The following is a 13,315-nucleotide window of genomic DNA, read 5'->3' as shown; positions in this document are numbered from 1 at the left end:
TAGTCCTATTACAAGGGATGTTTACATTCCTTGTAATAGGAAGAAAAGTGATCCAAAATCAAAAAAAGTGTCAAAAAAGTGCAAGAATAAAAATATGAGGTAAAAAAAAAAAAAAAAAAAATTAAATAACGCCCCTGTCCCTAGAAGCTCGCACTCAGAAGCAAATATGCATGTAAGTCCCGCCCACATATGTAAACACCATTCAAACCACACATGTGAGGAATTGACGCGTGCGTTAGAGCGAGAGCAATAATTCTAGCCCTAGACCTCCTCTGTAACTCTGAACTGGTCACCTGTAAAAAAAAACAAGCATCACCTATGGATATTTTTATGTCCCGAAGTTTGGCGCCATTCCATGAGTGTGTACAATATTAAAGCGTGACAAGTTAGGTATCTATTTACTCGGTGAAAACATCATCTTTAACATTATCCATAAAAATTGGGCTAACTTTACTGGTTTTTTTTTTTTTTAATTCATGAACCGTGTTTTTTTTTTGGGCCAAAAAAAAGGCGTTAGAAAAATTATTGCGCAAATACCGTTGGAAATCAAATAAAAAATGACCGCTAACTTTATTCCCTAGGGTGTCTGCTAAAAAATTATATATAATGTTTGGGGGTCCTGACTAATTTCCCAGGAACAAAATATAATTTTTACATGAAGGAGAGAAGTGCCAGAATAGGCGCGGTATGGAAGTGGTTAAAGTGAAATAATAAAAGTGAAATATTCCTTTAAATTTCATACAGGGGGGGAGGGGGGTACACGCATGTTTCCCGTGCTTAGAACTGTCCCTGTACAAGATGTCATTTCTGAAGTGAAACAAAAAAAAGGAAGTTTAAAGTACTCATGGCTATAAAGAATACAGTCATTGCTCATTAAAAATAATAAAAAAAAAAAAAAATGGGGGTCCCTCCAAATTAAATTACCAGGCCCTTCAGGTCTGGAATGGATATTAAGGGGAACCCCGCCGTAAAAACCCCCCCAAAAAATGGCGTGGGGTCCCCCCAAATATCCATACCAGACCCTTCAGGTCTGGTGTGGATTTTAAGGGGAACTCCACCCCAAATTGAAAAAAAAATGGCGTGGAGTCCCCCTAAAAATCCACACCAGACCCTTATCCAAGCACGTTGACCTGGCCGGCCGCAGAAAAGAGGGGGGGACAGAGTGCGGCCCCCCCCTCTCCTGAACCGCACCAGGCCACATGCCCTCAACATGGGGAGGATGTCCCCATGTTGATGGGGACAAGGGCCTCATCCCCACAACCCTTGCCCGGTGGTTGTGGGGGTCTGCGGGCGGGGGGCTTATCAGAATCTGGAAGACCCCTTTAACAAAGGGGACCCCCAGATCCTGCCCCCCCCCCTATGTGAAATGGTAATGGGGTACATTGTACCTCTACCATTTCACCCCCAAAAAAATGTCAAAAGTGTTAAAAATGACAGTAGCCGGTTTTTGACAAATCTTTTAATAAAATCTTCTTTTCTTCTTTCCTTCGGGTTTCTTCCGCTGCTTCTTTCTTGGGTCTTCTCGTCCACATCTTGCCCGACGTCTTCTTCTATCTTCTCCGTCCGTCCTTCAGCCTTCTGGTCCCGCATCTTGCCCGTTGTCTTCTCCTGTCTTCTTCTCCGTCCGTCCGCCAGCCTTCTCGTCCACATCTTTTTCTTCCCCGGACCCAGCGTTTGAATTTGATTTGGCCGCCGTGTTCCCGCTCCTGGGACCCGCCCCCCTCTGACGCCAAAAGTAAACTCATATGAAAGTCCGCGTGTGGCATATGTGCGTCAGAGGGGGGCGGGGTCACATGAGTGTGACACGGCGGGAACTTCTTCTCCGGGCGGCGCGCTTGAAATTGAATTCCCCCGCTGTGTGACGCTCTGTGACCCCGCCCCCCTCTGACGCACATGACCTTCTAAGGAGTTTACTTGTGGCGTCAGAGGGGGGCGGGTCCCAGGAGCGCAACACGGCGGCCAAATCAAATTCAAACGCTGGGTCCGGGGAGAGAAGAAGACCGGAGAAGACACAAGATGCGGACGAGGAGGCTGGCGGACGGACGGAGAAGATAGAAGAAGACGTCGGGCAAGATGTGGACGAGAAGACCCAAGAAAGAAGCAGCGGAAGAAACCCGAAGGAAAGAAGAAAAGAAGATTTTATTAAAAGATTTGTCAAAAACCGGCTACTGTCATTTTTAACACTTTTGACATTTTTTTTGGGGTGAAATGGTCAGGGCCAGATTAAGAACATCATGGGCCTGGTGCTGAGGATTTTGGTGGGGCCTTTTAGGCTGCATTCACACCTCCGCGACAAGTAACGCCGCGTACGCGGCGTATTTTGCCGCAAATAGTGTAACTTTTTTTTCAAATCCTTCCTATTGCTTTGTATGGCCGAATGCCAATGCCGCCTGAAAAAAAGGGTCCGGGACTTTTTTTCATGCCGCAGGTGTACGGCGTTTATGAGATGTGAACCATCTCATAGACAGCAATGGGAATTCTCCCCTCCAGCGGCACAAGCGGCCGGCGTCGGGCGTTTTGTCGCGGAGGTGTGAATGGGGTGTAATAAATAATAAATAAATGCGTGGAAATGACATGAACGCAGCCCAGCCAAGGCAAGTGACCAAAGGCACAGAACCCAGAAGGAAGACCGGGTGAAGATGGAAGTGCTCGGGCCCCGCCTGATTCATCGCAGCACTGGAGGGCTCAGTCTGAAAATTGAAGTGTACACTAATGTGCTAATATGCTGTGCATACTTGTACGTTGTGGCATAACCTACCCCAGGGCCTCTAAAAAGTAGTAATGTCAGGAAAGTTTACTACCGCTTTATTATCCCAGGATCCCAGGAGCCTCTCATGGGGCCCCCTACTGACCCGTGGACGGTGGCCCTTGGGCAGTGCCTAAGTGCACAGTTGCCAACATTTAAAAAATATTTTCAGGGCCACTTTTTTATATAAGTGCTATATTTAGAGTACCTGAGATCCCCGATGTTCCTCTATACATCATAGTAGTCAGGGCCGGATTAACAATGGGGCTGATGGAGCTGCAGCTCCAGGCCCCTTTCTCAAGATAGGCCCATTTGCCCCAAAAAAAAAAAAATAAAAAAAAATTTATTTTTTTTAAGAATTTTTTTTTTTAAGATCGAATTTGGGGGGTTGTAGCTCGATGACCAGAGGTCACAGAAACCCCACATTTGGGGGTAGGCATGGGAAGAGCTACCCCACAACTGGTTAAAATATGGGACGGCTATCATTTATGGTTCCGGAGATACGGGCCTGCTTGCACAGCCTGTCAGAAGCTACATTCAGAGCGGCCAATATAAATACAAGCTGACACACTACAGCAGACTGATAGGATCACAGGGCTTATAATAATTATTTGTATATTACTCATGGTAATTAACCCCTTGCCACCCAGGCCAATTCTGACACTTCTCTACTACATGTAAAAATCATCATTTGTGTTTTGCTAGAAAATTACTCTATGGTGGTCTTTGCACTTTTTATGTTGCAGGGTACAGAGCTGCACGATTCTGGCTAAAATGAGAATTGCAATTGTTTTGCTTAGAAGATAGATCACAATTCTCTCACGATTGTTGCGGCGTAACATCATCTTTCACATTAAAACAAAAAAAAAAAAAAATGGGCTAACTTCACTGTTTTGTTTTTATGGTTTTTATTATTCATTGAAGTGGGAAAATGCAGTGTGACATAAAATATTGCAGCAATAGCCATTGTATTCCCTAGAGTCTCTGCTAAAATATATATAATGTTTGGCAGTTCCAAGTAATTTTCTAGCAAATAATATTGCTTTCTAACTTAAGAAACAAGTGTTGGACTTTAAGTGGTTAAATTCAGTTACAATGTTAGTTAGTTGCAATGTTTCATTTTGTTTACAAACTTCGCAGACTGCTCAGATTTGTTCTTTACACACAGAAGTGTATCCCTTTGATCAAAGAAGGAAGTGTCAGTTACAATGTTTCCTGTTAAAAACTTGGCAGACTGCCCAGATATTTTCTTTTGACAGCTGAAAGTCTCTCCACTTGTTATATGAAAGAATCAGCAAACTCTGCATTGAAGATCGTCAGGGGGGTTGAATCGAGATCACGATTTTTTTAACGATTAATTGTGCAGCTCTAGCACGGTATTTGCGCAGCAATTTTTTTTGGAAAAAAATGTTTCATTCATTAAAAAAACAGTTAGTCAGTTAAGTTAGCACAATTTTTTTTGGTATCCTAAGCGATGCTTTACATTTTTTTAGGTTACATGTTTAGAATTACAGAGGAGGTCTAGTACTAGAATTATTGGGCCTGATTCCCAAAAGAGATACGCAGACTTAACTGCTGTTCAGTCTGTGCCTAACTTTGGAAACGATTCTCAAAAGGCTTTTTCCAAAGTTAGGCAGAAAATCTGACATGTGTAAGACACTTACACGGTCAGATTTTAGGATGCAGTACCGCATCCGCCACTGGGGGCATTTCTCATTGAAATGCAGCTTTGCATATGCAAATGAGGACTTAAGCAGATTTTCAAAGCATTTCATCATTGTGATTTCTGCGTAAGTTCCGAATTTGCCTGCGCAAAACTAGGGCTGGTTTTACAATGTGGAAAGTTAGTCACACCTTGTAAAAGCCCATTCAAGCGACGGCATTTGGTATGCATTCCTGAGGGAGAACTCCACGGGAATTTATAAATTCAAAACCGGCATGGGTTTCCCCCCCCCAGGAGCATACCAGGCCCTTAGGTCTGGTATGGGTTGTAAGGAGACCCCCCCTACGCCGAAAAATCGACGTAGGGGGTCCCCCTACAATCCATACCAGACCCGTATCCAAAGCACGCTACCCGGCCGGTCAGGAAGGGAGTGGGGACGAGCGAGCGCCCCCCCCTCCTGAGCCGTGCCAGGCCGTATGCCCTCAACATGGGGGGGTTGGGTGCTCTGGGGCAGGGGGGCGCACTGCGGGCCCCCCCACCCCAGAGCACCCTGTCCCCATGTTGATGAGGACAGGACCTCTTTCCGACAACCCTTGCCCTTGGTTGTCGGGGTCTGCGGGCGGGGGCTTATCGGAATCTGGGAGTCCCCTCAAATAAGGGGGCCCCCAGATACCGGCCCCCCACCCTAAGTGAATGGATATGGGGTACATCGTACCCCTATCCATTCACCTGGAGGCAAAAAGTAAAAGTTAGTAAACACACAACACAAGGGTTTTTAAAATAATTTATTATTCTGCTCCGGAGGCCCCCCCTGTCTTCTTTATTAGCTCTATTACCAGGGGGGGCTTCTTCTTCCACTCTCCGGGGGTCTTCTTCCACTCTCCGGGGGTCTTCTCCGCTCTCCGGGGGGGCTTCTTCTTCCGCTCTCCGAGGGGGGGGCTTCTCCGCTCTCCGGGGGTCTTCATCTCTCTTCGCCGCTCACCGCTGTTGACTCGGCGAACCCCGGTTCTTCTGCAGATGTCCGGTGCCTTCCTCTTCAGCGCTGGCTGCCTGCTATCTTTGTGTGTTAGCTCAATTTCTAACAGGCAGCCAGCGCGGTCTTCTGTGACGTCAGGTTCTTCTTCTCCCCTCTTCCGATGTTGCCTCGTCGCCTCTTGTTGCTGTAATGATGGAAGCGCGCCTTGCATCCCATTTATATAGGCATCACCGTCCCATCATGCTCCGGCAGGTACCCACGTGGTGGGTGCCTACCCACGTGCACCCACCACGTGGGTACCTACCGGAGCATGATGGGACGGTGATGCCTATATAAATGGGATGCAAGGCGCGCTTCCATCATTACAGTGACAAGAGCGACGAGGCAACATCGGAAGAAGGGAAGAGAAGAAGATGACGTCACAGAAGACCGCGCCGGCTGCCTGTTAGAAATTGAGCTAACACACAAAGATAGCAGGCAGCCAGCGCTGAAGAAGAAGGCACCGGACATCTGCAGAAGAACCGGGGTTCGCCGAGTCAACAGCGGTGAGCGGCGAAGAGAGATGAAGACCCCCGGAGAGCGGAGAAGCCCCCCCCCGGAGAGCGGAAGAAGAAGCCCCCCCCGGAGAGCGGAGAAGACCCCCGAGAGTGGAAGAAGACCCCCGGAGAGTGGAAGAAGAAGCCCCCCCTGGTAATAGAGCTAATAAAGAAGACAGGGGGGCATCCGGAGCAGAATAATAAATTATTTTAAAAACCCTTGTGTTGTGTGTTTACTAACTTTTACTTTTTGCCTCCAGGTGAATGGGTAGGGGTACGATGTACCCCATATCCATTCACTTAGGGTGGGGGGCCGGTATCTGGGGGCCCCCTTATTTGAGGGGACTCCCAGATTCCGATAAGCCCCCGCCCGCAGACCCCGACAACCAACGGCAAGGGTTGTCGGGAAGAGGTCCTGTCCTCATCAACATGGTAACAGGGTGCTCTGGGGTGGGGGGGCCCGCAGTGCGCCCCCCTGCCCCAGAGCACCTAACCCCCCCATGTTGAGGGCATGCGGCCTGGCACGGCTCAGGAGGGGGGGGCGCTCGCTCGTCCCCACTCCCTTCCTGACCGGCCGGGTAGCGTGCTTTGGATACGGGTCTGGTATGGATTGTGGGGGGACCCCCTACGTCGATTTTTCGGCGTGGGGGGTCTCCTTACAACCCATACCAGACCTAAGGGCCTGGTATGCTCCTGGGGGGGGGGGGAACCCATGCCGGTTTTTTCTTTGAAAATTGGCATGAAGTTCTCCCTCTCAGGAATGCATGCTGTCATTTTTTTTTTATAATTATTTGTTTTCCCGGCGCGTCTTTTTTTTTTCACCCGTCGCAACTTTAGTGTCCCGTCGAAATTCTCAAAGCCGCCCGGCGTTAATTACGTTCGCGCGCTGCACGTCGGGAAAATTACGTCACACGCATGCGCAGTACGGCCGGCGCGGGAGCGCGCCTCATTTAAATTTTAAACGCCCCCAGGAGAGGAGGACCGCCTTGCGACGGCGGCACTTAAGTTACACGGCCTGAAATTTCTAGGTAAGTGCTTTGACGATCGGGCACTTAGGTAGAGATTTTAAGTCAGTGTAACTTAACTGCTGAAAGTTAAGTTACGCAGCTTTTTTGAGAATTTGGCCCATTGTTCTCGCTCTAACGATCGTGGTGTATGTAACCTGTGTGTATCTGGCTCTGATACTACCAGTGCCTACCCAGCCACTGACTAGTATCTCTCCCCAGCCTGTCCCCCCACACACCCTCTCACCTGCTGACCTGTGGATGGGGGAATCACTCCTGCAGTGTTATTGTGTTCTGCCAGTGCGTACAATGATCAGTGTTGCTAACTTTAGCTGGCAGCACTGATTGTTTTAAGAAAAAAAAACAGGCTGGTTGTACTCAAGTTGATTAATAGATTGACTTGTGTAAAACCAGCTAGCCCATACATAGATTGACTATGGCTGGTCTCTGCATAATTGGCGTAATTTCAATCCATGTATGACCCGCTTAACCACTACTCAGTCCCTAAACATTCTTCCACTCCTGTACATAGTGCTCACTGTCATACTCTCCACACTCCTCTCCTGTACATAGTGCCCACTGTCATACTCTCCACACTTCTCTCCTATACATAGTACCCACTGTCATACCCTACACACTCCTCTCCTGTACATAGTGCCCACTGTCATACCCTCTACACTCCTCTCCTATACATAGCGCCCACTGTCATACCCTTCACACTCCTCTCCTGTACATAGTGCCTGCTGTCATACACTTCTCTCCTGTACTTAGTGCCCACTGTCGCACCCTCCACACTCCTCTCCTGTACATACTGCTCACTGTCATACCCTCCACACTCCTCTCCTATACATAGTGTTCACTGTCATACCCTCCACACTCCTCTCCTATACATAGAGCCCACTATCATACCGTCTACATTCCTCTCCTGTACATACTGCCCACTGTCATACCCTCCACACTCCTCTCCTGTACATACTGCCCCATCATACTCTCCACACTTCTCTCTGGTACGTACTACCCTCTGTCATACCCCCTCACTCTTCCTGTACATACTGCCCTCCTCTCCTCTACATAGTGCCCACTGTTAGACCCTCCACATTCCTCTCCCTCACCTGCACATACTTCCCACTTATATACCGTCCATACTCCTCCCCTATGTCGCTTACCCACAAAAACAGTTCTTTAAAATTATACTGAATATCCTCAATATTACCAGCTCTAGAATGGACACACTTTTGTTAGTTCAACTAAAGGAAATATCAGTTCTCATATTTGTTCTGCCCCATTATTAGTACTCATTTAATTTTGTGATTACTACTATGATGTATAGAGGAACATCGGGGATCTCAGGTACTCTAAATATAGCACTTATATAAAAAAGTGGCCCTGAAAATATTTTTTAAATGTTGGCAACTGTGCACTTAGGCACTGCCCAAGGGCCACCGTCCACCGGGTCAGTAGGGGGCCCCATGAGAGGCTCCTGGGATCCTGGGATAATAAAGCGGTAGTAAACTTTCCTGACATTACTACTTTTTAGAGGCCCTGGGGTAGGTTATGCCACAACGTACAAGTATGCACAGCATATTAGCACATTAGTGTACACTTAAATTTTCAGACTGAGCCCTCCAGTGCTGCGATGAATCAGGCGGGGCCCGGGCACTTCCATCTTCACCCGGTCTTCCTTCTGGGTTCTGTGCCTTTGGTCACTTGCCTTGGCTGGGCTGCGTTCATGTCATTTCCACGCATTTATTTATTATTTATTACACCCCATTCACACCTCCGCGACAAAACGCCCGACGCCGGCCGCTCGTGCCGCTGGAGGGGAGAATTCCCATTGCTGTCTATGAGATGGTTCACATCTCATAAACGCCGTACACCTGCGGCATGAAAAAAAGTCCCGGACGGGGCTATCTGTGAATCAGTCTAAATCCCAGGCCCTCAATGTCTCCCTGCCACCTCACATAGTTCGAGCCCTTCAACAGTCATTCACTTTTAACTGGCAGAAGGATGCCCTGCCTTACCTGGGCATCTTCCTGACCCCGACCCTCTCCACTCTATATAAGAGAAACTACCCCCCCTGTTTCGTCCTCCGTCGTGGTTCGGTAGGCTGTATTCTATCAAAATGACTATTCTCCCCAAGGTGCTGTACTTATTCAGGACTCTTCCGATTGCAATAGTGGGTGCGGACCTCAAAAGATTCCAGGCTAAATTGCTTGATTTTATATGGGCTCACGGGAGGCCCAGAGTGAACAGACGGACATTGTACACTCCTAAAGTGGGAGGGGGTTTGGGTGTGCCTGATCTTCTCAGATACTTTCATGCAGCTCAATTGGCCCATCTGACCCGCTTCCATACAGCTCGACCCAGGCCGCTCTGGATGGAATTGGAGTCCTCCGTATGTGCAGACAGAGAGATCTCCCACTTAATGTGGCTTGGGGGGAAGGAGAGGCCGCCCATAATGTGTCCGTCTCTGTCATTTTCTCTCAGCCTATGGGACCGCCTAACGGCCAAACACAAGTTTAAGTCCCCACATACGCCTCTGGCACCACTGTTTCGTAATTCTCTGTTTATCCCGGGTCTCCACCCCCAGGACTTTACCTGGTGGACCAATAAGGGTCTATTGAGGATAGCGGACTTCTGTGACCACAGGGGAGTTCTCTCGAGGTCTGTCCTGCAGGAGAAATATAAACTCCCAAATGCTGAGTTTTTCCGTTATACACAAATTGCCCATTTTTTGTCATCACTGAATCGTGCTTCTGACGTTACTACTAGTACTCCCATGGAGCACCTTTGTACGACCTTTGACAAACATTCTGGACATATATCCCTGATTTATAGTCTCCTATCCTCTAGCTCCCAAAAGTTAGACTATATGCTGAAATGGGAGCAGGATACGGGTGAGCCACTGGACCTTGCTGAGTGGGGTACATTGTCGCAAAGTGCCTCTAAAACTTATATTAATACCTCTTTGATAGAAGCAAATTACAAGGTATTGTTGAGGTGGTACATGGTCCCGGCGCGAGTGGCAACCTTTGTCCCTGGGGCGTCCCCGCGGTGCTTCAGGGGTTGCGCTGCAGACGGCACTATGTACCACGTCTGGTGGCTATGTCCGAAGGTGAGACGGTTTTGGATCCGTACGTACAACTTTATATACTCACTGACTCAGGTCAATCTCCGTAAGTCGCCCCTGGATGCACTGTTGGGACGTCCGATCAAGGGAATATCGAAATGTACAAAAAAGCTAATAGCATACATATTTACAGCGGCTAGGATTTCAATAGCGAGGTCCTGGAGGTCCCCCACCGTTCCTTTCTATCTGCTGAAGGCTAAATTATCTTGGATAATGGTGAATGAGAGGCTATCCGCCATCCTGGCAGACAAGGTTGCAGTGTTTCACAGGATCTGGGACCCTTGGATTGACTATCTCACGACTACGTGAGATGTAGATTACTACTGGTGAATGACCCTTTGATGCTGGAGTGCTCCCCCATCTCTTCCTTCTTTCTTCCTTCCCTTTCCTGTTTTTCTAGTCTTTATCTCTTTGGTGCTTTTCTGTTCTTTTTATTTTTCTCATTATTATTTTATTGCCGATGCATATTACTCTTGTTTTACTGAGTAACGGGTCTTTGAGATCAGTTGGGCTCCCCGCCGGGAGGCCCGGTAGTAGTTCTGGTTAATCCCCCCATTTTTTTTTTTATTTTTTTTTTTTTCCTATATATCCGTTGACAGTTTTGTGGTATAAAAATTTGGGTAACTCTCATGCGCTGGTTATACTGTTGTATTCTCATTGACTCGTACCTGTAACTTGAATTATACTGCTTGGACAGACACCTGTCCTATTATTGTATTTCTACTTGGAAATTTAATAAAAACATTGGAAACAAAAAAGTCCCGGACCCTTTTTTTCAGGCGGCATTGGCATTCGGCCATACAAAGCAATAGGAAGGATTTGAAAAAAAAAAGTTACACTATTCGCGGCAAAATACGCCGCGTACGCGGCGTTACTTGTCGCGGAGGTGTGAATGCAGCCTAAAAGGCCCCACCAAAATCCTCAGCACCAGGCCCATGATGTTCTTAATCTGGCCCTGCTTCAATCCTCCCTTCTGTTTCGTGCGCTGTAACTCACTGTGGATTAGCTGATCCTGGGTTCGGTATGCCCCGGGAGCCAAGGCATCCTCTATGGTTTGACAGCCTCTCACGCTGTGAAGGATCTATGGATCTTCTCAGGCATGCCTTGCACTCTCTTCGGCAGCGCTGTTAGACCCCTCCCTCAGAACGTGCGTATCTCGTTCACACGTCCATCCCGCCGGTTTTATTAAATGTTTTAAACTGGATTATGCGATGTATGCCTCCCTTCTTATTCCTATGCTATCCATCGAGTACCTAACTTACTGAAGATCTGGTCCAACCCTAGTGACACCACTGGCAGTAGCACATTTACATGTATTCCTGTCTGGCACCAGCCACCCGATGACAATCCTTAGGTCAGTCAGCACCGTTTTTGCAGAGGAGGGGCCTGGTCGCCCCAGGAGAGCAGATGGTGGAGGATTATTTAGGGTCCTGGGCCGCAGTGCACGGAGGCGCTACACGTGACGTCACTTGACGCTGACGCCAGCACACCAACGTGCACCCTGGTGCCAGCTATAGGATTTGCCCCAGGTGTCAAATGCTGTAGGTATGCCCCTGGTTCTGATTTGCTATATTGCCCTCCCCCCAAGTTATTGGTTGGGTTCGTCCTATGGTCTAAGAATGCAAGTCCTGTGTCCGGTACTGTTTAAATAACCTCTTCTTGACAGAGGGTTAAACAAATCCTAATGCCTCAACACAATTTTGCAAGTTTGACATGTGTTGGTAAACCTTTACATGTCATTACAACTACTGTACATAGCATATGGAGATGAATTAAACCTTTCTTTTTTTCAGGACAAATTGGGTTTTCATTTGGTGGTAAATGGTAATATGGATATAATTGGTTTTTATATTATTAAAGAAAAACTGGCACAAAATAGTATTTTTTTTTTTTATTTATTTAGCTTAAATTCTCCTGCTTCTGACAATCACAATAATATCACATATGTGTGTGTTATTATTTGTTGTTTGTACCCACCGTAGGGCCCACTGCACATTTTGCTTTTTTCTCCTACCTAAAACACGCTGACACTAAGTGACATTGATACAAATGTAAAAACAAAAATGTTATTCCTACCTAAAATACACTAGCCCTGACATTTGACCCTGACCATTACCTTTGACCTTAACCCTGGCACTGACCTAGATCAAACCATAATCTAGCTATTTTTCTTTAGTATTTTTATTTTATTTTGCACACACTTCTTTGTTTACACTTTTCTCCTCTAGCAAGGTGAAAAAATACAATATTAATTTTTCTCCATTCAAGAGAATGAAAAAAAAACACAGATATGGGATATACAGTGACTGATAACCATGATAGACAAACAATAGTATGGGATGATCAGGTCAGAGCCCAGTCTCTGTGTGGCAGCATGCTGTGTAACACAAAACGTGTATATGCAGGCCCATGGAAGAAGACCCACTTCCGTGAGGCCATATATATGTACAGTCGGTGGGAAGAGGTTAAGATATTAGGAACTTTGACTTACCTGTAACAGGCCCCTCCCCTCTGTGTCTTGATAACTCCTATTATTGCTTGATAAAAAAACTGGAGTCTCATTGAGTGGGTGGGGTTATAGGGGGGTGGCCCTAGCAAGTTTCCAGTCTTTTGAAGATAGCTGCATATACTGTAGACAGTCTAAGAATACATGTTCTGTATTGTATTTCTGGATAAAGAAATTACAGGTAAGTCAAAATACCTTTTTTTTTGTTTTTAATTTTCCCTTGAGCTATGCTGTACAATTTGTATGCTAGTTGTTCCTTGAGGAATTGAAATTGAAATTGTATTACTTTGTCTACAGATGCCTCAGCTGGAAAAAAAACTTCAAAGAGAGTTAGGTGAAAGTGCCAGAGTTGTTGCCTGCCGTTTTCCTTTTCCACATTTGGTTCCAGATCACATATTTGGAGAAGGTGTGGACACTGTCTGGGTATACGACTTGATAGCAATCAATAAAACAGAATTTAGGGCTGGTGTACAAGAACACTTCATAAACAAGTCTACAGAATTGTAAATCAACTAAAGAGTTAAAATGCTGTATCATGTTTTTTTTTTTTTTTTTTTTTACTTTAATCTGTTTTTAAAGTTTTTTTCCAGGGAGTGGGAAAATCTAACCATTGGTGCACACATATCAGTTTTGATCACTTTGTAGATAATAGTACTTTGCCATTTGAAACAAAATTGAAAATATTTCTGAGAAGCCCCATTTCACAAAAGAAATGTAATATGCTTAAGCGGGGGTTCACCCAAAAATACATTTT

Source organism: Rana temporaria, chromosome 5, assembly GCF_905171775.1.
Source record: "Rana temporaria chromosome 5, aRanTem1.1, whole genome shotgun sequence".
NCBI classification, from domain to species: domain Eukaryota; kingdom Metazoa; phylum Chordata; class Amphibia; order Anura; family Ranidae; genus Rana; species Rana temporaria.
The sequence above is the reverse complement of the archived record's forward strand: the minus strand, read 5'-3'. Positions refer to the sequence as shown.